Source organism: Podarcis vaucheri, assembly GCF_965113315.1.
Source record: "Podarcis vaucheri genome assembly, chromosome: 3".
Classification (NCBI taxonomy): domain Eukaryota; kingdom Metazoa; phylum Chordata; class Lepidosauria; order Squamata; family Lacertidae; genus Podarcis; species Podarcis vaucheri.
This window is the reverse complement of record NC_138761.1, coordinates 43929556-43956727: the sequence shown is the minus strand read 5'-3', so window position 1 is coordinate 43956727 and position 27172 is coordinate 43929556. Positions and strand designations below refer to the sequence as shown.

At 46.8% G+C, this 27172-nt stretch overlaps 1 long non-coding RNA gene across 2 annotated transcripts; it reads right to left on the bottom strand.

Moving 5' to 3' along the window:
• Positions 1 to 21: 21 nt before the first annotated feature.
• On the bottom strand, positions 22 to 26115 carry LOC309528939. Of its 2 annotated transcripts, none has more exons than XR_014217998.1 (3): positions 25417 to 26115; positions 24262 to 24920; positions 22 to 153 (listed from the first exon to the last, which is right to left on the bottom strand). It is a non-coding gene; the product is annotated as an uncharacterized lncRNA (long non-coding RNA). The 2 variants fall into 2 exon arrangements; XR_014217999.1 differs by having other exon boundaries at positions 24267 to 24920.
• Between the last annotated feature and the right edge of the window lie 1057 nt (positions 26116 to 27172).

Sequence of the window (27172 nt, the reverse complement as noted above, 5' to 3'; positions counted from 1 at the left end):
CTGTGCCAAGGCTGAAATCTCTAATAGGATCACACCTATTAAGGCAACAGTGAGCAGTCTTCTGGCTTGTGGAATCCACTTTGGTCTTTTTCTTACTAGATCCACCAACTGGAGCCAAGCAATTGCACAGTGGCTCAGTGGGCCAGCATATGCCTGAAATAAAAATAAAAATAAAAATGGGTAAGGGTAAGGGTAACTCTGAGCATCATACTAAACCTAGGAAAATCCACTCCTGACTTCTCTCCCCACCCAAGCTTCCTTTATGCCTCTAGCCAGGACGTAACTGTTGCTATGGTTGAACAGATTGAAGTTATAAACGCTTCCTGATTTTCCTGATTACTGCAAGTCACATGTAGATTGAACAGTAGATCCTAATCTGCCTTTTGCTCATTCCTACTGTGCCCCTTCCGCTGCAGACTTCCAGGTGGAAATATGTGTCAATACACCATATTTCTTAAAGACACTAGCCTCTGTTGTGCCTCGATCTTCCCAAAGGAAAACACAACCCTGGGTAAGTGCTGGGAATCCCTGTGTTACAAGAAAAAAACTGCTCCTTTTCCCCTTATGGGGTATCCAAGAGCCTGTTTAGAGTCCTTATGTAGGTTCTCTATCAGTCGAAGAAGAAGAAGAAGAGTTTGGATCTGATATCACGCCTTTCACTCCCTTTAAGGAGTCTCAAAGCAGCTAACAATCTCCTTTCCCTTCCTCCCCCACAACAAACACTCTGTGAGGTGAGTGGGGCTGAGAGACTTCAAAGAAGTGTGACTGGCCCAAGGTCACCCAGCAGCTGCATGTGGAGGAGCGGAGACGCGAACCCGGTTCCCCAGATTATGAGACTACTGCTCTTAACCACTACACCACACTGGCTCTAGGAGAAAATAACAGGGGCCAACCAGAGAATATTGAGAAGCAAAGCAGCTAGTAAGCATGATCTTTATTAGACTGTTGCAACAGGGTCCCCCACTCACCCCACGCAGGGAGGGAGGAGAAGAACCCAGAACATTGGTGCAAGCTCTTATATAGACTTTTGAAACTGCCTACCCTGTAGCTCAAGACCACCCCAAAACTTCAGACATACATCACAGAAAGAGATAGTCCCCAGCAGAAATTTGAGTCTGTTGCTTCTCTCTTGTCTGCCAGGATACCTGATACAGTGGTACCTTGGGTTACAGACACTTCAGGTTACAGATGCTTCAGGTTACAGACTCTGCTAACCCAGAAATAGTACCTCGGGTTAAGAACTTTGCTTCAGGATGAGAACAGAAATCGTGTGGTGGCGGCACAGCAGCAGCGGGAGGCCCCATTAGAAAAGTGGTACCTCAGGTTATGAACAGTTTCAGGTTAAGAATGAACCTCCAGAACAAATTAAGTTCTTAACCCAAGGTACCACTGTCATGTGTCCGCTCCGATTGCATGAACATTATATATAATTATCAGGGGATGATTAGCTGCTTGTGCTTAAAAGGGTGCCCCTTCAGAGTTTGTGCGGCCCCACAAACCTCTGTGTGTGACAGAGCTCCTCAGACATGTCTGCTCTAGTCACTGTTAGAGTCCGACAGTGGCTGTTTGCGGAAACGCCTCCAACAAAGAAGTTCCTTAACGGAAACACGTCTCCTGGACTCACGACGTGACAGCTTCCGACGAAGCATGGGTCTCCCTGCAATTGCTTCTGACACCTCCCCACTATTTTCACTGGACGTGTCTCTCACCCCTTTCTCCCCCCTGCTTCCTGCCTGCGTTGCTGCATCTCTCTCAGTATCCCTGAGATCCTCCTCCCGAGACCCCGCGCTCCCCCTGCTGGTCCCTGCTTTGGCTGTTGAGTCTCTCCCAGTCTCTGGGAGCCCTATCACCTCCTTTCCCTCTGATGTCAGTTCCCTGACATCCACCTCCCCTCCAGGGCCCCCTTCCCCCCCGCCCCCTCCCTCTCCTCTGGGCGGTGAGGATCTGAAACCCCGAAACGAATCCTCTTCATCTTCCGACGTCTCGAACATCTCCCTCCATCGGTCTTTGTTCCGACTCGCTGAATCCTCCTCCACCTCGGAATCAGAGAACCCCTCCAACTCCTCTTCTTCGTCTGTGGTGGCGAAGTATTCCCTCCGGAACCTCGCCACTGGCTGGGGTTTTCGAGGGAATCTCTGATGAAAAGTTTCAATTAGAACCTCGTCATCTACATCCTCTGCCCTGACCCAGGTGTTTTCCGACTCCGGTTCCCCTTCCCACATTACCAAATACTCTACTTGCTCTCCCCTCCACCTGGAATCTAGGATCTCCGCTGCATGGTAGCTGTGTTCTTTTTCCTCCATCGCTGGTCCCCTATTGACCCTCCCCTCTCTGTCCCCTATATACGGTGACAGCAACGATCTGTGGAACACTGGGTGCAACTTCATGTGGTTCGGTAACCGGAGTCTGAAAGCCACTGGGTTGACCTGTTGCGTGACTTCAAATGGGCCCAGTCTTTTGGGTCTTAACTTCTTACAACCTCCTTTAAATGGTAACCCTTGGGTGGACAGCCACACCTGGTCTCCCACCCTAATGCTTTCCCCTTCCCTTCTGGTTTTGTCTGCCTGCCTCTTATATTCCTCCTTCGCCCGGTTTAAATTAAGTTGGAGTTGGCGATGGATCGCTTCCATTTCTTCAACGAACTGTTCTGCTGCTGGAACGCTCCAGTTCTCCCCCTCCCCCCCTGGGAAGGCTCGGGGATGACACCCGTGATTGGCCAAAAAAGGGCTCATCCCCGTGGACACGTTCTCTGCATTGTTGTAAGCAAATTCTGCCAACGCCAGCTTCTCCACCCAATCATTCTCTCTGTCATTAACATAACACCTCAAATATTGCTGGAGGACACCATTAGCTCTTTCCGCCTGCCCGTTGGTTTCTGGATGACGGGCAGTAGAGAAATTAACCTCTACCTGCAGTAAGCTCATGAGCTTCCTCCAGAACCTGGAAGTAAATTGTTTCCCTCGGTCCGAAACCACCCTCAAGGGGGCGCCATGCAACCTAAACACATTTTCCACAAACAATTTGGCGGTTTCTTCTGCTGTGACCGCATGTGAGCAGGCTATAAAGTGGGCCATCTTGGTTAACAGATCTACCACCACCATAATGGCTGTTTTCCCTTTGGACCTGGGCAGATCAGTCATAAAATCTATTGCCACTGCCTCCCACGGTCTTTCCGGCGTGGGTAGTGGTTCTAATAAACCTGCCGGTGCCCGCCTCTCCCCCTTGGCTCGTTGGCATCGGTCACACCCTCTCACATATTCACGCACATCTTCCCTGACCTTGGGCCACCAGAATTCCCTGGTAACCAGCCACATGGTTTTGTGTTGCCCAAAATGCCCTGCTGTGGGGTTATCGTGCAGTTGCTTGAGTACCTTTTCCCTCAATTCCCCTTCAGGTATGTATAACGCTCCCTTGTAGTACAACGCCCCATTTCTCTCCTCAAAACCCCCGGGTTTGTCTCCCTCCCTCCTAAGACTCCTGAGTTTGTCCTGGGCGTATTCATCCTGCCCCGTTCCCTCTACCAGTTCCCTTTGCCCCACCAATGCCGCCCCACACACCCAGCGGTCCTCGGGAATGACATGGGTCTCTTCGGGTACACCCTCTCCCTCCAAATATTCAGGTTTGCGTGAGAGAGCGTCCGCCCTAACGTTCTCCGGGCCTGGTACGTAACAAATCTCAAAGTTAAATTTGGAGAACTCCTGGGCCCATCTCAACTGCCGTTGGTTGAGCACTCGCGCAGTTCTCCAATACTCTAGATTCTTATGGTCCGTGCACACTTGCACCTTCTGTTGTGCACCAATTAGTAGGTGCCTCCATCTCCGGAAGGCCTCATAAATTGCAAGAAGTTCCCGGTCGTACACCGTGTAGTTCCTCTCAGACTTGTTCAGCTTCCGCGAAAAGAAGGCACACGGTCGCCACTCAGACCCCTCCTTCCCCGGCTGCAGAAGAAGCACCGCCCCTATAGCTCTGTCCGACGCGTCTGTTTCGACCCTCAGCTTTTTTTGTAAATCCACATGTAGAAGTTGTTCGCCAGAGGCGAAGGCCCTTTTCAGTTCCTCAAACGCTCGCTCCGCCTCCCCCGTCCAAACAAACTTCTTTTTGCTGCTGAGACAGTCCGTGATGGGCGCCGTCAGGTGGGCGAAGTTGCGGATGAACTTACGATAAAAGTTTCCAAACCCTAGGAACCTCTGCACATCCTTCTTGGTCTTGGGTGTTTTCCATTCCAGCACCGCTTGAACCTTGCCGGGATCCATGGCCAACCCCTTATCTGACAAGCGGTACCCCAGGAATTCCACCTCCTTGGTATGAAACTGACACTTCTCCAGTTTCACCCACAGTCTGTTGGCTTGCAGCCTGCTCAACACTTCTCTGACGTCTCTCACATGTTGCTCCTCATTCTCCGAATACACCAACACGTCATCTAAGAAGGCCACGCAATTCTTGTAGAGCAAAGGCCCCAGTACGTGGTTCATGAAAGCTTGAAAACACGCGGAGCCTGTTTGTAATCCAAAAGGCATAACTAAGTATTCAAATGCCCCCAAAGGGGTGAACATGGTGGTCTTCCATTCATCCCCTTTCCTTATACGTATCAGGTTGTACGCCCCCCTTAGGTCCAGCTTTGTAAAAATCTTTCCCTTCCGCACCCTGGTCAAAATATCATCAATCCTGGGCATAGGAAAAGCCGCCGGCTCTGTCACTGCATTTAGGGCCCGAAAGTCACATACCAGTCTCGGCTTGTCCGTGTTTTTTTTATCCACAAAAAACACTGGGCTACCCCCCGCTGCTTTGGACTCTCTGATGAAGCCCCTCTTCAGGTTCTTGTCAATGAACGCTCGCAACTCCTGCATTTCCCTGTCTGACATGGCATACAACTTGCCTACAGGAAGCTGTGCTCCAGGGAGTAAATTGATCTGGCAATCAAAGGGTCTATGCGGAGGTAGTTGGTCAGCTTCCTTCTCGCTGAACACGTCGCTGAGATCAGCATACTGTGGTGGCACCTTTCCCTTCTCCACTACTTCAGTCCCTGCCAGGGTGGCTTGGGCCCCTGCTGACCCCTTTTCCCCCCTGCAGTGTTCTAAGCAATGTGCGGAACCGAAGGAAACCACTCTTTGATGCCAGCCCACCAGCGGATCATGTAGGGCTAGCCAGCTCATTCCCAAAATAATGGGAGCACCTCCCAAGGTGGCCACATTGAAAGCTATCAGTTCTGTGTGCCTTGCCACCCTCATTATCATTGGGATGGTCTGCAAGCTGACTCCTCCTCCCAACAGTTCCCTGCCATCAATCGTGGTCACCTGCAGGGGGTTGCTTAAAGGGATAGTCTGTATCTGGTGTTCCGCAGCAAACTCCTTGCTCATAAAATTGCAGGAGCTGCCTGAGTCCAACAGTGCCTTTATTTTTAGGGGGTGTCCATTTTGCAGCTCTAGCGACACTTCAATCACTAGGGCCGGTCGAGGAGCTTCTGGCACTGGCACTTGGGGAAGGGGCACTTTCACTGCTCTTTGGCCTGGCTGCAGTGCCCTGATGGCAACCAGGCGTTGGCTTTTACCTGCTCCGTTTCTCCCTGCTCTTCCCCCTCAACAGCCCCCACCATTCCTTGCCATTCCTTCCTCTGGGGGCAGACTCTGGCAAAGTGGCCTGGCTGTTGGCAGAGATAGCATTTCCGGGCTCCCTTTCCCTCCTTCTTCGCCCCCTCACTGGGCTTTGAAACTGCGCGCGCGCGGGCTGTTCCGATTTCCATCGGCTCTGCCGGCGGGAAAGCTGGCTCAGGAATGTCTGGAATGCGTAACTCCTTCCAACGTTCCCCTCTTCCTTCCCGCCTCTCTAAGGCTCTTGCCTCCTGGCGCGCTCCAATGGTCAGCGCAGATTTGGTCAGCTGATCCATAGACACCGCCCTGGGGCTCCTGGCTAGCTCGTCTTTCACAGCTGAAGAAAGACCTTCTTCAAATAGCATCTGAATGGGTGCTGCCGATAAATCCCACCCCAATCTGTGAATCAGCATGGTAAATTCAGTCCAGTACTCACGGACAGATCTGCTTTCCTGCTTGCAAGCCATTAACTGTCTGCGCACCAACCCTTCCTCAACGTCGCTGGAAAACATGATATCCATTGCACGAAAAAATTTCATAGTGTCCTTTAGGATATCGTTGTGCGTTGCCATCAGGGGTCGAACCCAGTCCCGCGCGCCCTTCTCAAGATGCCCAATTACAAAAGCAACTCGAGATTCCTCATCAGGGAACTCATCAAACTGGACATTCAGGGCATATTGCATTTCAGTCCTAAAGGCATGGTAATCCTTGGGGTCCCCCCCAAACTTCTGCACCAATCCTGGTACCTTTCTGGGGAACTGAGTGGTTCTCCCCTTCTTGTCTGCATCTTGAGCCCTCCTCTCCTCGAGCCTCGCCGTCTGCAGCGCCAGTTGGACCTCCAATGCTCGGCATCTTTCTTCCAAGCTTGGATCAGCTCCTCCCCCTGCTCCTCCGGCTCCGGCTGGGTCGCTCATGATGCTTTCTCCTGCACAGGCAGCGTACAAAGACTGTCGGACTGCTATCAGGGGATGATTAGCTGCTTGTGCTTAAAAGGGTGCCCCTTCAGAGTTTGTGCGGCCCCACAAACCTCTGTGTGTGACAGAGCTCCTCAGACATGTCTGCTCTAGTCACTGTTAGAGTCCGACAGTGGCTGTTTGCGGAAACGCCTCCAACAAAGAAGTTCCTTAACGGAAACACGTCTCCTGGACTCACGACGTGACAGCTTCCGACGAAGCATGGGTCTCCCTGCAATTGCTTCTGACACCTCCCCACTATTTTCACTGGACGTGTCTCTCACCCCTTTCTCCCCCCTGCTTCCTGCCTGCGTTGCTGCATCTCTCTCAGTATCCCTGAGATCCTCCTCCCGAGACCCCGCGCTCCCCCTGCTGGTCCCTGCTTTGGCTGTTGAGTCTCTCCCAGTCTCTGGGAGCCCTATCACCTCCTTTCCCTCTGATGTCAGTTCCCTGACAATAATGAACATTATATATAATATATATATGACCTTAGAATTCCAATAACACCTGGAATCTCACACCATTTGTCGTGCAACAATGTAGTACTCATATCGCTATGGATTAGACATTTACAGCTCAGTCCTATCCAGAGGTAAGTCTTGTTCAGTTCAGTGGGGCATACTCACAGGTTATTGGGGTTAGGATTGCAGCAAAAGCCTTCAAAGTCCCACTAAAAGCTGACATTGCAGAATAAATTCTTTACCCATGGGAAGAAAGTTTGGGAAGTTTAAAAACACCGCAGAGATAAATTCCTTGCAGGTTGTGTCCAATGTCAGCAAACAGATTTCTGTTTAAGCTTGAATTTTAGATTTAATCTTTACGATAACAACAAAGAAGCAGGGAAAGAGATAAACAATATATTTGGTTGTAGACAAATAGGATGTTGTTTCTGAAGAAGGGGACTCACAGTAAATCCTCCCTCTAAGAAAGATGGTTACCTCCATGAGCTCAGAGTCGAGGAGAATTATGATGCAGGCTGCTAATAAAGTGAAATGGAATCAAAGCAGGCAGAGTGGCTGAGATCCATTTTCTCATTTACAAAATGTACACGGTTCAAATGGCAGCATTTTCCAATATTTTAATGGGAAATATAATTAATGTTAGATTACAATAGCAGGAACATTAAAGTACAAGGTGCAGATGACATCAAATAAATTCCGAGGGCAGCTTGGCAATTAGAACAGAAGCCAAATGGATATATAATGAAGGGGGGCCTTGAAATACAGTTGTACCTATTATACGACTGGGGCAATTATCTGCCATTGTGTTCCCTTTAATGATGGTGCTTTGGCGAGAACACCAGCACCTTGCAATGAATTTATGATGCAAATAACTCTATGATTTCAATCCCACCTTTATTCAATTCTACCTTTATTGTAGCATAGCTGTGGCAGTCTATTTTGGAGCACTAAAATTAAATTACTTTGCAATTATTTATGGCTGCTAATAGTCTCAGGATCTGCATTTGGGAAGGGGAGGGAATAAGTACGCTTAAGAAGTGGAGGCACGTTACAGCAGGTACCCAATATTTGAGCTCGTCATCAAAGCGCTTAGAGAGAATGTTTAACTTATGGGGGCCATTTTCCAAGCGATGAACATAATTACTGTTAAGCACTGCAACTGGTAATTTTTAGGCAATGGGGGTCTGCAAATATTAAGTAATGTCAGTGTTGGCACATCCATGCAGATACACCATTCCTTTTATGCACCAGGAACTACTTCATGAAAAGTGTTATGCTTTTGAATGTGGAACATTTCACTGTGGTTGAGAACAGAAATATTCAAAGTGTAGTTTGCAATTCGAAATGGATCTGTAAATCCCCATTGACCTATGCCTGCACGGATCAATTCAGAGTTGCCAACTAGCCAATATTTTACCAATATTTTACCATATAATCGTCTTCTGACTGGTAACCTGGATTCAGTAAGCTCCAGAGTCTTTGGCTTCACCCATAACTGATCAGACTGGCAGACTTTATCTTCACTTCTTTTCTTGACCTATCAAATTCTGTCACCTACAGAACTGCTTTCTCAGTCTGAGCTAATAAAAACCCTGGCTCTATGTACAGATGGTGAAGACATATGGATGCATTTTCAAGGTACCTTCTGGACATGCTTAGGCAGGGTTGGCATATCAAAATAAAGTTAAAAACCTGTGGTTTTGATGACTTGCAGAAAGGATGCTTACTAGTTGTCATTTCTACAGAAATTTGTCAGGCTTCGGGTACTCGGCTTCCTCCTCCACTTTGGCCGTAGATAAGCAGGATAAAGCGAAAAGAGTCTCTTACCATTTAAAGAGTTTTTAATGATCACAGCAAAAGAACAAAGCATCCATTTGCGGAATGAAGGTGCTCCCAATTAAGGTTTCCACCCACTTCCCCCTTGATCACCCCGTCACTTCCGCCTGATCTCGCAACCACCGTGCTTTTTGTGTAGCCACTTTATCTGCTCTACGTGACCTTGGACTGATAGGCTGGACACTTTGCAGTAAGAGAGAGTCTGTTAGCTCTCACCCTTCCAGTTCTTCTTCACCTGGCCTCACCCCCCAGTTCTTCTCAACTTTTGTCTTTAGAACTATGCCTCTCTGCAAGCCACTGTTCCAAATCTATACTGCTCCACTGCTCCTGGGCAGCTTCAGGAGATCAGGAGCCGGGGGAGGGGGAGGCTCCCACCATTCCTCATCAGAGCAGTACTCCTCAGCCTGGTCTCTGACAAGATCCTTGGAAGATAAAGGTGGTATATAAATGTAATAATAAATAAATAAATAGGGCCACATTTGCAGGTTTCTGGTTTCTGCAGTGTACAGTGGTACCTCGGGTTACAGACACTTCAGGTTACAGACTCCGCTAACCCACAAATAATACCTCGGGTTAAGAACTTTGCTTCAGGATGAGAACAGAAATCGCACGATGGCGACGCAGTGGGAGGTCCCATTAGCTAAAGTGGTACCTCAGGTTAAGAACAGTTTCAGGTTAAGAACGGATCTCCAGAATGAATTAAGTTTTTAACTCGAGGTACCACTATACAGTTAAAGCTCTTAGAAGAGCTATACTACAACAATTAGAACACATTATTAAAAACAAGTTAAAATTACAAAAAATAAGGTGGGTCCTAAAAATATACATCTCAAAGGTCAAAAGTCAAGGTGAACAGGTGCATCAGGTGTGTCACACAATGTTGCTACAAAGGCACATTTAGGTGCGTAAAGTGAGCTCCTGGTTGCTTCTTTGCAAATAGGGCTCACTGACAGCAAATCCTACCTGGATTGGCTGCACTAACCAGTTTTTCATCAGGGCTCCATGAATCAGCTGATTGGTGCTATCAATGAGACCTGCCGTGTCTGCCTGCATATGTGGTTGGAATTCAAACCACACCTGCAAATGGACATTCTTCCTTGGCAGACATAGCACAGCCTAGTACCTACTATCTTTTGGGCTCCAGCTCCCACTGGAACACCCTGTTATTTTAGCTACCACTTTCCCCATGCCCTCCAACCTAACTTTACGCATGCTAGTCCACTGGTCTAGCCAGGTCCTAACTCTGTGTAAAATATTACCTTAGTTAATTATGCCTTTTGCTCTGTGGGGTTAATGCTATGTCAAATATCTCACAAGCTGCTGTGAGCTTGACTCAGGTTTCTTCTTCCAAAAATATACATTGTGTTTGTGTGAATTAATTGTATATTTCATAGTAATATATTTTTGGTGCGTTCTTGAGTGACATTCTCTGAGTGACAATCGCTTTGAGGTCCTCTCCCCTAGCATGGAAGACGAAGAGCAGACTCCATTTGAGGATCTCTCCCTCATTACAGTCGATCAGGTATATGAAGACGAGCAGCAAAGTCAGTCCTCAGGGAATGTGCAGGCGACCTTGGAACGGACAGCTCACGGAAGAACCCCGACCAAACCTAAGAGGAGGCGTGTAGTGGTGATAGGGGATTCCCTACTGAGGGGAACAGAAGCAGTGATCTGTGGGCCTGACAAGATGTCTCGGGAAGTGTGCTGTCTCCCCGGGGCTAAGATCCAAGATGTAACTGAACGACTGCAAGGAATCATAAAACCCACTGACAATTACCCCTTCCTCTTGGTTCATGTGGGAACCAATGACACTGCAAGCAATAGCCTCCAGAAGATCAAAAGAGACTACGAGGCTCTCGGCAGGAAATTGAAGCAACTAAATGCACAAATTGTCATCTCATCTGTCCTCCCAGTTGAACGACGTGGCCCAGGGAGAGAGGGAAAAATAGTGGAAGTGAACAGCTGGCTTCGCAAATGGTGTAAACAGGAACAGTTTGGATTCTTAGATCACGGACTGCAGTTTCTTGAAGATGGACTTCTGGCAAGCGATGGGCTGCACCTCACAACGGTTGGGAGAAATGTTTTTGCCAAAAATCTCAGAAACCTCATCAGGAGGGCTTTAAACTGACTAATGTGGGGGAGGGAGACAGTGCTCCTGAAGGTAGGAGTCTATCAATTGATGAAGATGATCATCCAAATGTCATAGACCAAATGAAGCAAACAGCACGCAGACCTAGTGGTGGGAGGAAAAAATCCTTAAATAAGAGACACAGGGGAATGATTAATGGACTTCAATGTCTGTACACTAATGCGCAAAGCATGGGAAATAAACAAGATGAGCTTGAGCTCTTGGTACAGCAAACTAAATATGACATAATAGGCATCACTGAAACCTGGTGGGATAAGTCCCACGATTGGAATGTAATAATGGGGGGATACAATCTATTTCAGAGAAACAGACCAGACAAGAAAGGAGGAGGAGTGGCGTTATATGTCAGGGATGTGTATACCTGTGAAGAGATCCAAGATTTTGAACCTCAAAGCCAAAGTGAGAGCATTTGGGTCAAAATTAAGGGAGAGAAGAATAACAGAGATCTCATTGTGGGAGTTTACTATAGATCCCCAAGCCAAATGGAGGACATAGATGATGCCTTCCTGGAACAGATGGCCAAGCATGCAAAAGGAAGAGAGATAGTAGTAATGGGGGACTTCAATTACCCGGATATTTGTTGGATGTCAAACTCAGCCAAGAGCTTAAGGTCAAACAGATTCCTCACTGGCCTTGCAGACAACTTCATTGTCCAGAAAGTGGGAGAAGCAATAAGAGGAACAGCCATTTTAGATCTGGTCCTAACCAATGTTGATGACCTGGTTAGTGGGGTAGAAGTGGAAGGATCATTAGGCACGAGTGATCATGCTCTTCTGAAGTTTACTATACAGCGGAAAGGAGCAGCCAAGCATACTAGGACTCAATTTCTTGACTTTAAGAAAGCCGACTTCATAAAACTTAGGGAAGTGCTGGGTGAGATCCCATGGACAGTAATACTAAAAGGAAAGGGAGTTCATGATGGCTGGGAGTTTGTTAAGAGGGAGATAGTAAAAGCACAACGTCAGGCAATACCAATGAGACGGAAACGTGGAAGGTGCTTAAAGAAGCCAGGGTGGCTATCTAAAGAACTTTTAACTGAGTTAAGATTAAAAAAGGATGTGTACAAAAAATGGAAAAGGGGGGAAACCACCAAAGAGGAATTCAAACAAATAGCCAGCATGTGTAGACACAAAGTCAGAAAAGCTAAAGCCCAGAATGAACTCAGGCTTGCTAGAGAGGTTAAAAGCAACAAAAAAGGCTTTTATGGGTATATTCGTAGCAAAAGGAAGAACAAAGAAACAGTGGGGTCACCCAGAGGAGAAGATGGTGAAATGCAAACAGGGGACACAGAAAGGGCTGAACTCCTCAATGCCTTCTTTGCCTCAGTCTTCTCCGATAAAGAAAACAATGCCCGACCTGAAGAATTTGGAGCAAATGATTCAGCAAAGGAAACACAGCCCAGAATAACTAAGGAGATAGTACAAGAATACTTGGCTAGATTAGATGTATTCAAGTCTCCAGGGCCAGATGAACTGCATCCAAGAGTATTAAAAGAACTGGCAGATGTGATCTCAGAACCACTGGCAGTCATCTTTGAGAATTCCTGGAGAACAGGCGAAGTCCCGGCAGACTGGAGGAGGGCAAATGTTGTCCCTATTTTCAAAAAGGGGGAAAGAAAGGACCCAAATAATTACCGCCCAGTCAGTCTGACATCAATAGCAGGGAAGATTCTGGAGCAGATTATTAAGCAAACAGTCTGTGAGCACCTAGAAAGGAATGCTGTGATCACCAATAGTCAGCATGGATTTCTGAAAAATAAGTCATGTCAAACTAACCTGATCTCGTTTTTTGACAGAATTACAAGCCTGGTAGATGAAGGGAACACAGTGGATGTAGCCTACCTTGATTTCAGCAAGGCATTTGACAAGGTGCCCCATGATATTCTTGTAAAGAAGCTGGTAAAATGCGGTCTTGACTATGCTACCACTCAGTGGATTTGTAACTGGCTGACTGACCGAACACAAAGGGTGCTCATCAATGGTTCCTCTTCATCCTGGAGAAGAGTGACTAGTGGGGTGCCACAGGGTTCTGTCTTGGGCCCGGTCTTATTCAACATCTTTATCAACGACTTGGATGATGGACTCAAGGGCATCCTGATCAAATTGCAGATGACACCAAACTGGGAGGGGTGGCTAACACCCCAGAGGACAGGATCACACTTCAAAACGACCTTGACAAATTAGAGAACTGGGCAAAAACAAACAAGATGAATTTTAACAGGGAGAAATGTAAAGTATTGCACTTGGGCAAAAAAAATGAGAGGCACAAATACAAGATGGGGGACACCTGGCTTGAGAGCAGTACATGTGAAAAGGATCTAGGAGTCTTGGTTGACCACAAACTTGACATGAGCCAGCAGTGTGACGCAGCAGCTAAAAAAGCCAATGCAATTCTGGGCTGCATCAATAGGAGTATAGCATCTAGATCAAGGGAAGTAATAGTGCCACTGTATTCTGCTCTGGTCAGACCTCACCTGGAGTACTGTGTCCAGTTCTGGGCACCACAATTCAAGAAGGACGCTGACAAACTGGAACGTGTCCAGAGGAGGGCAACCAAAATGGTCAAAGGCCTGGAAATGATGCCTTATGAGGAACGGCTAAGGGAGCTGGGCATGTTTAGCCTGGAGAAGAGGAGGTTAAGGGGTGATATGATAGCCATGTTCAAATATATAAAAGGATGTCACATAGAGGAGGGAGAAAGGTTGTTTTCTGCTGCTCCAGAGAAGCGGACACGGAGCAATGGATCCAAACTACAAGAAAGAAGATTCCACCTAAACATTAGGAAGAACTTCCTGACAGTAAGAGCTGTTCGACAGTGGAATTTGCTGCCAAGGAGTGTGGTGGAGTCTCCTACTTTGGAGGTCTTTAAGCAGAGGCTTGACAACCATATGTCAGGAGTGCTCTGATGGTGTTTCCTGCTTGGCAGGGGGTTGGACTCGATGGCCCTTGTGGTCTCTTCCAACTCTATGATTCTATGATTCTATGAGTCACAGAGAGTGCCTCCTGCTCCATGGGTCAGGATATTTCTGGGTGATCAGCAGGAAAATTTCAATTTAGGTATGTTTCTTTATGTCCTAATTACCCTTTTGCTTCACATCACACTGAATTGTCTTACTGATTACAGAGCTTCTCTACCAACCTGAGTGTTATGTACTAAAGTTCTCACCCTGGGCCAGCAGGGGGATAGTGTAGATAGTTTTCACTCAGGTCCACGTCAGTTATTTTAGGTGGGAAACCCTGGGTTGTTGTTGCTAATATGTTGATAGCCGGCTGCCTATAAAAGCAGGCCGGCTGAGCTGTTTGCTGTTCAGTTCTGTCCAGCTTACAATAAAGAGCTTCTCTGGAGAAATCACTGTGTCATCTGCTATGTTCGCCCACAACTTAACACTGGCGACGAAGGTGGGATTGATGGACATCAGAGCACAGCCAGATGCAGCCACCTCTGAGCAGAGCTGAATCACTGAGCTGAATCACTGAGCGAAATCACTGAACAGAACCAATTCAGAGCTGACTGTTCTGGCTAGAGCACGATGTTCCATCCATCGCCCTTCACGCCGGCATCGGAATCATGGCTTCACTGGTGCCTCTACCGCCGTTTGCGCCAGGCTCTGAATCATGGGACTCCTACCTCGCTCGGTTCGACTGCTACCTCCAAGCCAACGAGCTGACGCAAGTATCACAGGAGCGTAAGCGGGGCCTATTCCTCAGCCTCTGGGGGCCTGAGGTGTTTGAGACGGCCCGAGCATTGGTTGCGCCTGAAGCAGTCCAGGCAACACCGTGGGACACGATCCAAGAGAAGCTCCGCAACCACTACGCACCAAAGCCGTCCAAGATTGCTGCCCGCCATGCATTCTACCACTGGAACCAGGCAGAGGGGGAGTCAATCAACAACTACACCACCGCCCTGCGACAGGCTGCAATGCACTGCGAGTTCCAAGACTTAGACAATGCCCTGATGGATCGAATCGTCTGCGGGGTCCGGGACATCCATCTGCAACGGCGTCTCCTCGCCAAGCCAGACCTCACGCTACAGAAAGCCATTGAGGAGGCTGTGGCCTCAGAAGCTGCTGAACGCTCCGCCCAGGAGATCCGCAAGTCCAGCAGCCCGCATCTTGCTAGGAAGCCAGTTCCAGTGCATCATGAAGAGGCCAGCAGTGATGAGGCATCCTCCAGTGAAGACGATGACGTGCACCAGACAAAGAGGGAGCGCAGGAAGTTCCAACAGAAGTCCAAGAGCCAACCAGAATGTGCCGGCTGCAGAGGCAACCATTTCCGTGCCAAGTGTCGATTCAGAGACGCCACCTGTAGGAAGTGTTCCAGAAGGGGCCACATCGCTAAGGTCTGCCAATCGGCTCCGTCTGACACCCCCCCTTCACCGACTCACAAGTCCAAGTCTCCACTCCAGTCTGCCAAGGAAAGCTGTTTCACTCTCACCAACTGCCGCTGCCCGTCTGGAACCACGATTGGCCAAACTGACTCGCCTACGTGACGCAAGCTGAACGTCACGGTGCTCATTGAAGGAGCTCCATGTGACATGGAGATCAACACCGGGTCTGCCCTGTCCATCGTGTCTTGGAGCACCATCAAAAGACTGGTACCCAGAGTGTCCAAAAGGCAACTCGACTCTCACCGCGTACACCTGAGAGACTACCAGGGAAACGACATTCCCGTGGTAGGCGTTGGCCGGTTCCGGATCGCCTTCAAGGATTTTTCCTTGAAGCGGCCAAGCCTCCTAGGGCTAGACTGGTTTGATGCCCTCGGCCTGGAAGTCACCAGCATCAACTGCATCTCTAATGCAGAGACTGAGGGTCTGGTCAAAGACTTTGCCGAGGTTTTTGATGGCACTTTGGGGCAATATACAGGTACGCCCATCTCCTTTAGCCTTGATCCACAAGTCGCCCCCATCAAGCTAAAGCCACGCCGGGTTCCCTTTGCTCTCAAGGCTAAGGTGGATGAACAACAGGACAAGCTGATCGCCCAAGGAGTTTTGGAGCCGGTTGACCACGCCAAGTGGGAAACCCCCATCGTCACGCCTGTCAAGCCAGACGGGTCGGTGAGAATCTGCGCTGACTACAAGTGCATGATCAACAAGGCACTTCAGCAGCACGCTTATCTGGTTCCTGTTGTCCAACACCTGCTGCATTCCCTGGGTGAGGGTAAGGTCTTCGCTAAGCTGGACCTTGCCCAAGCCTATCAACAACTGCCCGTCGATGATGCCACTGCTGAAGCCCAGACGATCATCACCCACCGAGGGGCATTCCGTTGCCGCCGGTTGCAGTTCGGGGTGAGTGTGGCTCCTGGCATCTTCCAAAGCCTTATGGAGCGGCTCCTGCAAGGGCTTCCGGGCGTGGTACCATATTTTGATGACGTCTTGGTGTCCGCAGACTCACAACAGCAGCTGTTCGAGCGCCTCTGTGCCGTACTGACAAGGTTCCAAGAGACCGGGCTCAAGGTAAAGAGGGAGAAGTACCAGATCGCCGTTCCACAGGTAGAGTTCCTGGGCTATCTTATCAACACCTCCGGCCTTCACCCGACCACATCCAAGATCCGCGCTATCCAGCAGGCCCCCATCCCAAAGAACAAGACGGAATTGCAGGCGTTCCTGGGGCTACTGAACTTTTATAACATGTTCCTGCCCCACAAAGCCACGGTGGCTGAGCCTCTTCACCGACTCCTCAGCACAAAGATGCCTTGGTCCTGGGGTCATCGGGAGACGGCGGCCTTCAACGCGGTCAAGGCTCTCCTTTCATCGGACAGTGTGCTGGTACAGTACAGTGAAGCCAGGCTGCTGGTCCTTGCCTGTGCCGCCTCACCTTTTGGCATTGGCGCTGTCCTTAGTCACCGTTTTCCAGACAGAAGAGAAGCACCGCTCGCCTACTTTTCCAGGATGCTATCTCCAACGGAATGGAATTACAGCCAGCTCGACAAGAAGGCACTGGCACTTGTGGCTGGAGTGAAGAGGTTCCATGAATACCTCTATGGCAGGACTTTTGACCTCATCACTGACCACAAGCCGCTCCTGGGCCTCCTCGCCGGTGATCGTCCAACTCCACCGGTCCTCTCACCGCGCATGCTGCGATGGACTGTTTTCCTGGCTGTCTACTACTACCGGCTCATCCATCGCCCGGGAAAATCGATGGGTCATGCCGACGCCCTCAGCCGTTGCCCTCTTCCAGCGTTTGTGGAAGACCCGGCTCCAGCTTCATCGCTCCTCCTGATTGAGGATCTTCCGGCAGTGCCTGTATCGGCTGCCACTGTGGCCTCCGCATCTGCCCAGGATCGCACCATCAGCCGTGTGCTCAACTGGGTGTGGAGGGGGTGGCCACAAGGGCCTTTCGCATCGGAGTTCCAGCCCTTCGCAACCAGACAACATGAACTCTCGGCTCATCACGGCTGTCTGCTGTGGGGAGACCGCGTCGTGATTCCCCAAAGACTCCGTCAATGCGTCCTGGAGGCTCTGCACATTGGCCACCCGGGAATTGTCAAAATGAAGGCGTTGGCTCGGTGTTACGTCTGGTGGCCTAACATGGACGATGCCATCACTGCCTGAGTGTCCGCCTGTCAAGCGTGCCAAGAATCAAGGCCTGCACCACTGGCAGCTAAGGGACACACCTGGGAGACGCCAAAGACACCCTGGTCGAGGGTGCACATCGATCTGGCTGGCCCCTTTCACGGCCGGATCTTTATGGTAGTGGTGGACGCCTATTCCAAATGGCTGGAGGTGTGCTGGACTATCTAGACTATACTAACATTATTATGATGGGAGACATGAATGGGGTGGTTTCCACCTACATGGACAAGTCACAAAACCAGAATCTAACTAAAGATGGCAGACTACCTAAAACTTTTTTTGAACTAACTGACAGTATGGATTTGATTGACATCTGGAGGACAAAGAACCCCCTAGGTAAAGAAGGAACATTCTTCTCAGAGGCCCATCTGTCTTGGACAAGAATCGACCAAATATGGACATCTAGAGGGCTGGCACCTAAGACTAAAAAGACTGAAATCTGCCCAAAAACCTGCTCCGACCATAATGCTCTGAAAATGGAACTGAGACTTACTCCAGCCGGCTCCTTCAGATGGAAAATGAATGACACTCTGTTAAGAGATCAGGAGATTGTGAAGAAGGCCCAAAAAACCCTGAAAGATTACTTTGAAATAAACCTGAACACCTCGGTGGAAAAGAGAACAATCTGAACACCTCGGTGGAAAAGAGAACAATCTGGGACGCAAGCAAAGCAGTTATGAGAGGGTTTCTGATACAACAGAATACGATTAAGAAAAAACTCTGGAATGGGAAAAAAGACAAGATATTGGAGAAGATAAGGGACGGAGAGAAAAAATTAAGATCCAAACCAAAATCAAAAGAAGTTCTAAGAGAAATCAAATTTCATCAGGCACAATATGCGAAATTGATAAACCAAGAAGTTGAATGGAAAATTAAACAAATGAAACAAAGATCATTCGAATCAGCAAATAAATGTGGAAAGCTGCTAGCATGGCAGTTGAAAAAGAGACAAAAATTGAACTTTGTCACCAATCTGGAGATTGAAGGAGAAAACATTCAGAAACCAGAAGAAATTAGAAAATGTTTCCAGAGATATTTCAAAAAACTATTTACGCAAGGGCCCTAGGAGGAGGCTGAGATAGACCAATTTCTAAAAGCTAATGGATTACAAAAACTATCTCAAGAGAAGAGGACAATCCTGAATTACAGAATAACACAACAGGAAATTGAGGGTGCCATTCAGAACATGAAACTAGGCAAATCTCCAGGCCCAGATGGACTTACCTCTAAGTATTATAAGACATTTAAAGATTTCTTGATTCAACCATTAATGGAGGTATGCAACCAGATCATGGAGGGGAGGGGGGCACCAGAATCGTGGAAAGAAGCTTTCATAACATTGATACCTAAACTGGAATCTGAAAAAACTCAACTCAGGAACTACCGTCCCATCTCACTCCCTAATGTGGATTACAAAATTTTTGCTGATATTTTGGCAAGTAGGTTTAAAAAAGTGTTAAATGAAGTAATTCATAAGGACCAGGCAGGCTTTCTCCCAGGCAGACACTTGTTTGATAACACCAGGAATATTATTGACATTTTGGAACTATTGCAGACCAATATCAATACGAAAGCAGTTTTAATCTTTATAGACGCAGAGAAGGCCTTTGACAACATTTCTTGGAAATTCATGAAGAAGAATTTGGAGGGGATGGGAGTGGGACGGGAGTTTCAGAACAGTATAGAAGCAATCTACTCAGAGCAAAAGGCCAAATTGATAGTGAACAATGTTGTGACAGAAGAGTTTAAAATTGAAAAAGGGACACGACAGGGGTGCCCTCTATCCCCCCTGTTATTCATTTCAGTCCTGGAGGTGCTTCTGAATTTGATTAGAGAGGACCGGTTGGTGCAAGGAATACAGGTCAGAGTAAAACAATATAAACTGAAAGCCTTTGCAGATGATTTGGTTTTAACATTACAGGAGCCAGAATCTAGTACAAAAAGAGCTTTAGAATTAATTTATGAGTTTAGTCGGGTGGCGGGATTTAAGTTGAATAAGCAAAAAACCAAGGTTTTGGGAAAGAATCTGACACCTTCAGAAATGGATGGGTTTCAGAAGGAGACAGAGTTAAATGTGGTTAAAAAAGTGAAATACCTAGGGGTTAACTTGTCTTCTAGAAATTTGAACCTATTTAAAGATAATTATGAAAAATGCTGGTCAGATATCAAAAAGGACTTAGAAATTTGGTCAAGATTAAAACTTTCCTTGTTGGGACGAATTGCAGCTGTAAAGATGAATGTATTGCCAAGGATGCTATTTTTGTTTCAGGCCCTACAGATCGTGGACAGAGTGGAATGTTTTGGAAAGTGGCAGAAGGATATTTCAAGGTTTGTTTGGCAGGGCAAAAAGCCCCGAATAAAATTCAAAATACTAACAGATGCAAAAGAAAGAGGGGGGGTTTGCCCTGCCAGACTTAAGATTATATTATGAAGCTGCGTCTTTCTGCTGGATGAAAGATTGGTTTTTATTAGAAAACGCTGATGTCCTAGATCTGGAAGGGTTTGATAATGCTTTTGGGTGGCATGCATATTTGTGGTACGACAAGGTAAAAGTCCACAGAATGTTTAAAAACCATATTGTCAGAAAGGCCTTATTTATTGTCTGGACCAAATATAAGGACTTGTTAGAAAATAAGACCCCGAGGTGGCTATCACCAACAGAGGCTAAGGCCCGAAAAAGACTCAATATGGAGGTTGGTTGGCCAAAATATTGTGAGATAATAGAAAAAATTGGAGACAATTGGAGGCTGCAGAGCCTTGATAAATTAAAAAACAAGGTGCAAGACTGGTTACATTACGCTCAAATTCAAGAGGTTTTCAAAATGGACAAAAAAATAGGTTTCCAGGTGGAGAAATCGAAGTTGGAGACAGAATTACTTGAACCAAAGACTAAGGTTCTTTCAAGAATGTATAACTTGTTGCTGAAATGGAACACTCAGGATGAGACGGTTAAATCAGCCATGATAAAATGGGCACAGGATATTGGGCATAACATTATGTTTGAGGACTGGGAAAGGTTATGGACCACCGATATGAAATTTACGGCATGTAATGCCTTGAAAGAAAATATTATGAAAATGATATATAGGTGGTACATGACCCCAGTCAAACTTGCAAAGATATATCACCTGTCTGATAATAAATGTTGGAAATGTAAGGAGGCTGGATGAAATGTAAGGAGGCTGAAGGGACATTCTTTCACCTCTGGTGGACTTGCCCGAAAGTGAAGGCCTTCTGGGAAATGATCTACAATGAGTTAAAGAAAGTGTTTAGGTATACCTTTCCCAAGAAACCAGAGGCCTTCCTTCTGGGTATTGTTGGCCAGAAAGTGTCAAAGAAGGATAGAATTTTCTTTTTGTATGCAACTACAGCAGCAAGAATTCTTATTGCCAAATACTGGAAGACACAAGATTTACCCACGTTGGAAGAGTGGCAGATGCAATTGATGGATTACATGGAATTGGCTGAAATGACTGGCAGAATCCGAGACTTGGGAGAAGAAACAATGGAGGAGGACTGGAAAAAATTTAAGGACTACTTAAAAAAACATTATAAGCTATATGAATGCTGAGAATTTGCATGGTTTGGAAAGTCTAGCTTCAGCAACAAAATTGGATGATTTTGGGAAATTAAGTTATAATTATGAAAAGACCAAAGTTTGAAGTTAATTCTATGTTTATGTTAGGACAAAAGTAATTTGATAATAAGTATTTTAAACTTAAAGGATAATAATTTGAAAGTACAAAAAACGCATGAAACAAGGTAACAATTTGTTGATATTTTTATTGTAAACAACGCAGGGTGGGGAGATGTGGGGAAGTCCAATTAGTTATGAAAAAATGTTCTGGAAAGATGAATTCTTTTTTTATCTTTTTTCTGTTCTTTCTTTGTTCTGTTGAATCTCTTATTTTTCTGACTATATATTTGTATCTGTAAAAAAAGCAATAAAAAATTATTAAAAAACAACAACAAATGGCTGGAGGTGGCCCTGATGCCCTCTACCACTACCGAGGCCGTCATCTGGGTGCTGCGAGGCCTGTTTGCGATGCATGGGTGTCCTGATGTCCTTGTCTCCGACAACGGACCGCAGTTCACGTCAGGCACTTTTGAGCGGTATCTTTTGGGACTGGGCATCCGCCATGCCCTAACGGCACCCTTTCATCCATCCAGCAACGGGCAAGCGGAGAGAATGGTGCGCTTGGCAAAAGAGGCACTGGCACGCCTGGACCGGGGAGACTGGCACGAGCAACACATCACCCCTCATGCGGCCACAGGGCGGAGTCCTGCTGAACTGCTTATGGGCCGCCGCCTCAGGTCACCGCTCGACCGGCTGCACCCGGACTTTGCCGTAGCCGAACCCCCAGGCTGTGCCAACGCGCCACGGTCATTTGTTCCAGGAAACCAGGTCTTTGCCCGGAACTATGTGGGGGACATTCCTTGGGTGCCAACCACAGTAGTGGGAGTCACTGGACCTCGCTCGTACCAGGTGGCACTCGAAGACGGACGCTTGTGGCGCCGGCACATAGACCAGCTTAGGCGCAGGGTTGGGGACTTGGACACTATCGTGGTGCCCCCAACTGTGCTTGTGGCTCCAGAAGAGACACTTACAGATGGCGAGGCTCCACCTACACCTCCCTCGCAAACTCCCAGCGTGGAGCCGAACCAAGCCTCAACACTGAGAATGGCTTTAAATTTGCCCTTCCCAATCTACTTCTGTCTTACACAAACAAACAAACAAACAAACAAACAAACAAACAAACAAACACACACCACTGGAACCAATGTGACATAGCAAGGGGGAGAAAGAAAAACCTGACATTTCAAATGATTGTCATTCACTACCTGCATATTAAGAAGGAGCCAATACAAGCAGCAAGAATGGACATGCATTCCAAGAAACAACTCTTTCTGCCTCTCACTTATTTTGAAAGCTGCATATTTCTGCTGTACTTTCCCCAGAGTTATTTTTTAACATTTTGGTGAATCACACTGCCCTCTTATGCAAAGTGACTCTCTGCAGGCTGGACTGGAATAAATCTCTGGCTTAAACCACAGATCAGCCATGCATTTCATTTGCAGCTTTAAGCAAGCTATTGTCCCTTACTTAGCCTCAGCCTTGCTCCCTATCAGTAAAAGGGTGCACGAATATTTTATTCTTACAAGGCTGTGGTAGGGATTGAGAGCCAATGCAAGCTAGCATCTCACCACACATTCAACCACACATCTGAACCTCTTATTGGGATCCTTGGTGGGGTAGTGCAGAGAACCAAGCTAGTGATAGTGTTAGAATTTTATCTTTTCTGTAAACTGCTTTGAGGTTTTTCCCTACAATCAAGCATTATATAATTTTTATGAAATACATAAAAAATAAACCATGGGATGACAGAGCTCATCTGTATGGGTTTCATCGCGTGGTGCCCTTTCACTAATGGGATTCTGTCCATTTGTAGAAGAGTCTTGAATCTAGTGGAGACTCCCAATAATGAAAGCGGGTTGTTTTCCTCCCAGTTCCCCTCTCCACCCTTGCAGCCCACTTGTGTACCTTCCACCCTGTTCTGGAAGATTGTCTAAACCCCTAGTGCAGATTTTTTAGTAGCACAGAAACCTGCAAGGAATCTTCCCCCTTCTATTAGCAGAAGCCTTCACTGGATCAAAAGGCCTTCTACAAATGGAAAGGAACCACTGGAGAACTTTGAGCTCTTAGGAAAAGTGCTGTATTGTTGTTACTAAGGTTCACATGTTTAAATCCGAAGCCCTGTTTGACTGAGACTCCTGCATATCTGATTGTGGGCTTATACACACTGACCTTTCCTCTGTTCTTTCCAGACACGGTCCATACTTTAAAGCTCCAGGTCCAAGCACCCCCATTTTTTTACTGTAGAGTGTTGCCCACAAAATCCCACTCTTTAAAGCTCAATTGGACTAAATGGCAACCCGACAAAAACCCAAATTGATGTTTGAGCACTAAAGAGTGGGTTTTTGTGGTAAAAGCTCAGGGGGGAAAAGAAAGAAACACACACAGAGACATTGAAATTTTAAGTGTGGACCTGTGCCTGGAAAGAGCAGGGCAAAAGATGAGTATGGATAAACCTTGTATCTCTTCCAGTATGAGGCCTATAAGACCTATAGAGGAAGCCTGCCTGCATTCCCATCATGACTAGAAATGGTTCAGACCAAAAGGCATACCAAGCCCAGCATTTTGTTCTCACAGTGGCCGACCAGATGCCTGTGGGAATCCCAAAAGCAGGAGCTGAGTACAAGATCACTCTTCCAGCCTGTGATTCCTAGAGCATAGCCGTTGTGGTTAGTAGCCATTAACAGCCTTGCCCTCCATAAATTTGTCTAGTTCTTTTAAAAGTCATCCATGTTGGTGGCCTTCACTACATTTTGTGGGAGGGAATCACACAGTTGAACTAGTTTAGCTGTGTGAAGAAGTGCTTACTTTCACCTGTCCTCTCCCAACATTCAGCTTCATTGGATGGCCCTGAGTTTAAGTAAAAGGTAAAAAAGCTAAAGGACCCCTGGATGGTTAAGTCTAGTCAAAGGCAACTATGGGGTTGTGGCGTTCCTCTAACTTTTCAGGCTGAGGCAGCTGGTGTTTGTCCACAGACAGCTTTCCAGGTCATGTGGCCAACATGACTAAACCACTTCTGGCACAACGGGATACAATGTTGGAAAACAGAGCGCACGGAAACGCTGTTTACCTTACTGCTGCAGCAGTACCCATTTATCTCCTTGCACTGGTGTGCTTTCGGACTGCTAGGTTGGCAGGAACTGGGACAGAGCAACGGGAGCTCACCCCGTCGGGGGATTCGAACCGTCAACCTTCCAATCAGCAAGCCCAAGAGATTCAGTGGTTTAGACCACAGTGCCATCCACTGTAATCATCATCATCATCATGTTCACATCTATACACTGGCATTTACGGTGTGTGAGTTAGAGCCACACTTTCTCTCATCCTGCCCATCCCAAGTCAGAGACTTAACTTGCATAGAGCTGGGTGAGAAAACAAATTCCTAAACCCCTGAAGAATAGTAAATCTAACAATTCACAGTAACAAAAATTTAACAAGGCATCTCCTCCAAGTAAAACTAGGAAGAGTGATTTACCCCAGTAAACAGCCGAGGGTATGGCATGCCATATGGTGCTCTGAAGGCATTGTTTATGCTCCTTATAAAGACTTCAGGAAGTTTATATAACTTGACAAGGTGAGTCACAGCTATTTCTAGCCTGTTACCTGTTTCCTCATGCTGTAGAAGTCTTATTAATATGATTATGGGAGCCTACTGGGTCATAGCTTGAACCAAACCTTTCTGAAGTTGTTCAGTATCTTTTCTTTGCATGCAATTATTTGGGTTCTAGCCTTTAATGGAGAGATGATATTGTTAACACAGTAGGCATTTACCCATTTGCTGTCAGACACTCCAGAGCATTTTTAATCTTCCTCATGCTGCTTTGTACTTATTTACCATGTCTGCTACTCATTAATTTTCTTTTAATTCCAAAAATTGTGAATTATCTGGCTTTTCTGCTCAAGCAATCAGAGGCACGCCTGGTCTAATTAGAGGTTTAATTTCTGCGATATGCAGATTTAAATTAGATCCTGTTATATCCATAGGGAGAGTAAAGCCTGGGAAACACTGAGTGAAAAGGACAGTGCAGACATTGGACAGCTGAAGCAACAGCATTTCAGCAGAACTCTGTGGAAAACCACTCACTAGCTCTGTAACATTCCAACTTTTTAAGGTGTCTGAACATGCCAATACAGGGCTAGCTCCAAAATATTTTTCTGCCCCAGGCAAAGGAGATGGAGCCTCTGCTCCCTTCTTTGTATACAATCACAAATAGCAGTTGAATACTTTGTCAGCACTGGTGGTGGGGCACACATTGTCCTCCACTTCACCTGGGGGAGCAGGCTAGCTCAGGGCAGGGGTCAGCAACCTTTTGGGGGAATGTGGGCAAGTGTTGTGGGCACCAGTCACAAAATGGCTGCCATGGGGTGTGTGACATAACACAAAATGGCTGCCACATCGAAAGGAGCAGAAAGAGAGAGAACCACTAAAAGTTGTGGGCAGGCACCTATATCAACGACCATCATGCTCTCTCACAAAGGGCAGCTCTTTGCACATCTCCTGTTCAGAACAGAAGGGAAGATGGGTGTTTAATCCTGGTATCCAGTGAAATATGGACACCTGAGGTAGCATTTTCAGTGTAGGGAAGACAAAGTCAGTGCAAACAGTGTGGAATTCCTGCCCAAGAGAGCTCCATTGGCTCCCACTTTGTTATGTTTCCATTGGCAGGATAAGACCTTCCGGTTCAAACAGGCTTCTGGAACAGGCTTCTGCTGTCAGGGAAAATTTTAATTGCTGGTTTCAAATATGCTGCATTGTATTTCAATTATTGTTTTCAGCTAGTTGTTTTTATTATTCGGCATTTGATAATTGATGTCTTAAATCAGAACTTGGGAGAAAGGCGGGATAAAAATATGTTAAGTAAAAAAACACACAATAAAACTCTATTCTCTGGCGGCTTGCTACTGCTGCCCCCCCCCCAACTCCACTTGCCACTTGCTCACTCAAACAGGTGCTGCAGTCCTTCCTGACCATTGGCTATGCCGGCTGGGATTGAGAAGAGTTACAGCCCAATGATGAATGGGGACTCTCAGTTTCCTCACCCTTGATTTTGGTGGTTCCTTGATATAGGAGTACAGCGTAAATTATTTGCAGGATGAAAACAGTTTTTGAAATCCAAGTGCAGGGGAAAAAATGACAGCCTACCTGCTTCTTTGATCAGCAGTGTCTTGAAAAGATTCCACTTACCACCTGGGAGGGCAACTCATGCTGCCCACAACGGCCAATCATTCCATAGGTAGCACAGTGAAAAATATCAACATGCCTGCTACTCCTGCTTTTACACTGCAGGTATAATTAAGTCGTAGGAAAAAGCCTACGAGGACATAGACTGTCAGTTGGCAATTACTCAGCCTCATTCCACAAAGAAAGAGGTTCGTTTCTATCTGATTCTTCTTGTGCAATTTCCCCTCCTAGCCTTCTGTTCCTCCTTCATGCTGTTTTATTGTAAATATTTTAAAGACATTTGATTCATCGGAGTGCTGTTGGGAAAGCCTGATTATTTGGATTGGATTTGGCAAGGACTCTTAGCTAAAGTGTCTTCCAACACACACACACACACACACACACACACACACACACACACACACACTCCACCCACCAAATGCTGAAATCAGCAGGCAGGTCTGGAGCTGGGCACAAATGCCGACCCCTATTTTCCTCCCTTTGGCAATTTTGTCCTTTCTTTTTTTCTTTCTTCAGTCATAGTCTTCTTTTCCTCCACATCTAATTTTTCTTCTCAAATTGTCCTCATGTTTTTGAGGTCAATGGTCAAGTAGAAAATAAGGACCAAAATATTCAATGGAGGCTAGTCCACTTGCTAGGCCAGTGACTCAGTAGACAAAGTGAAATGTCAAGCAATTTTTGAAGCAGAACCTCTCCAAATCTTAAAGCCCATACTCTTTCCTGTCCTTTATTTAAGAGTGTCTCCTGCACCGCTCAGGCAATCCCTATCCAAAAGAAATGCTATGGCCAGAAAGTCCCT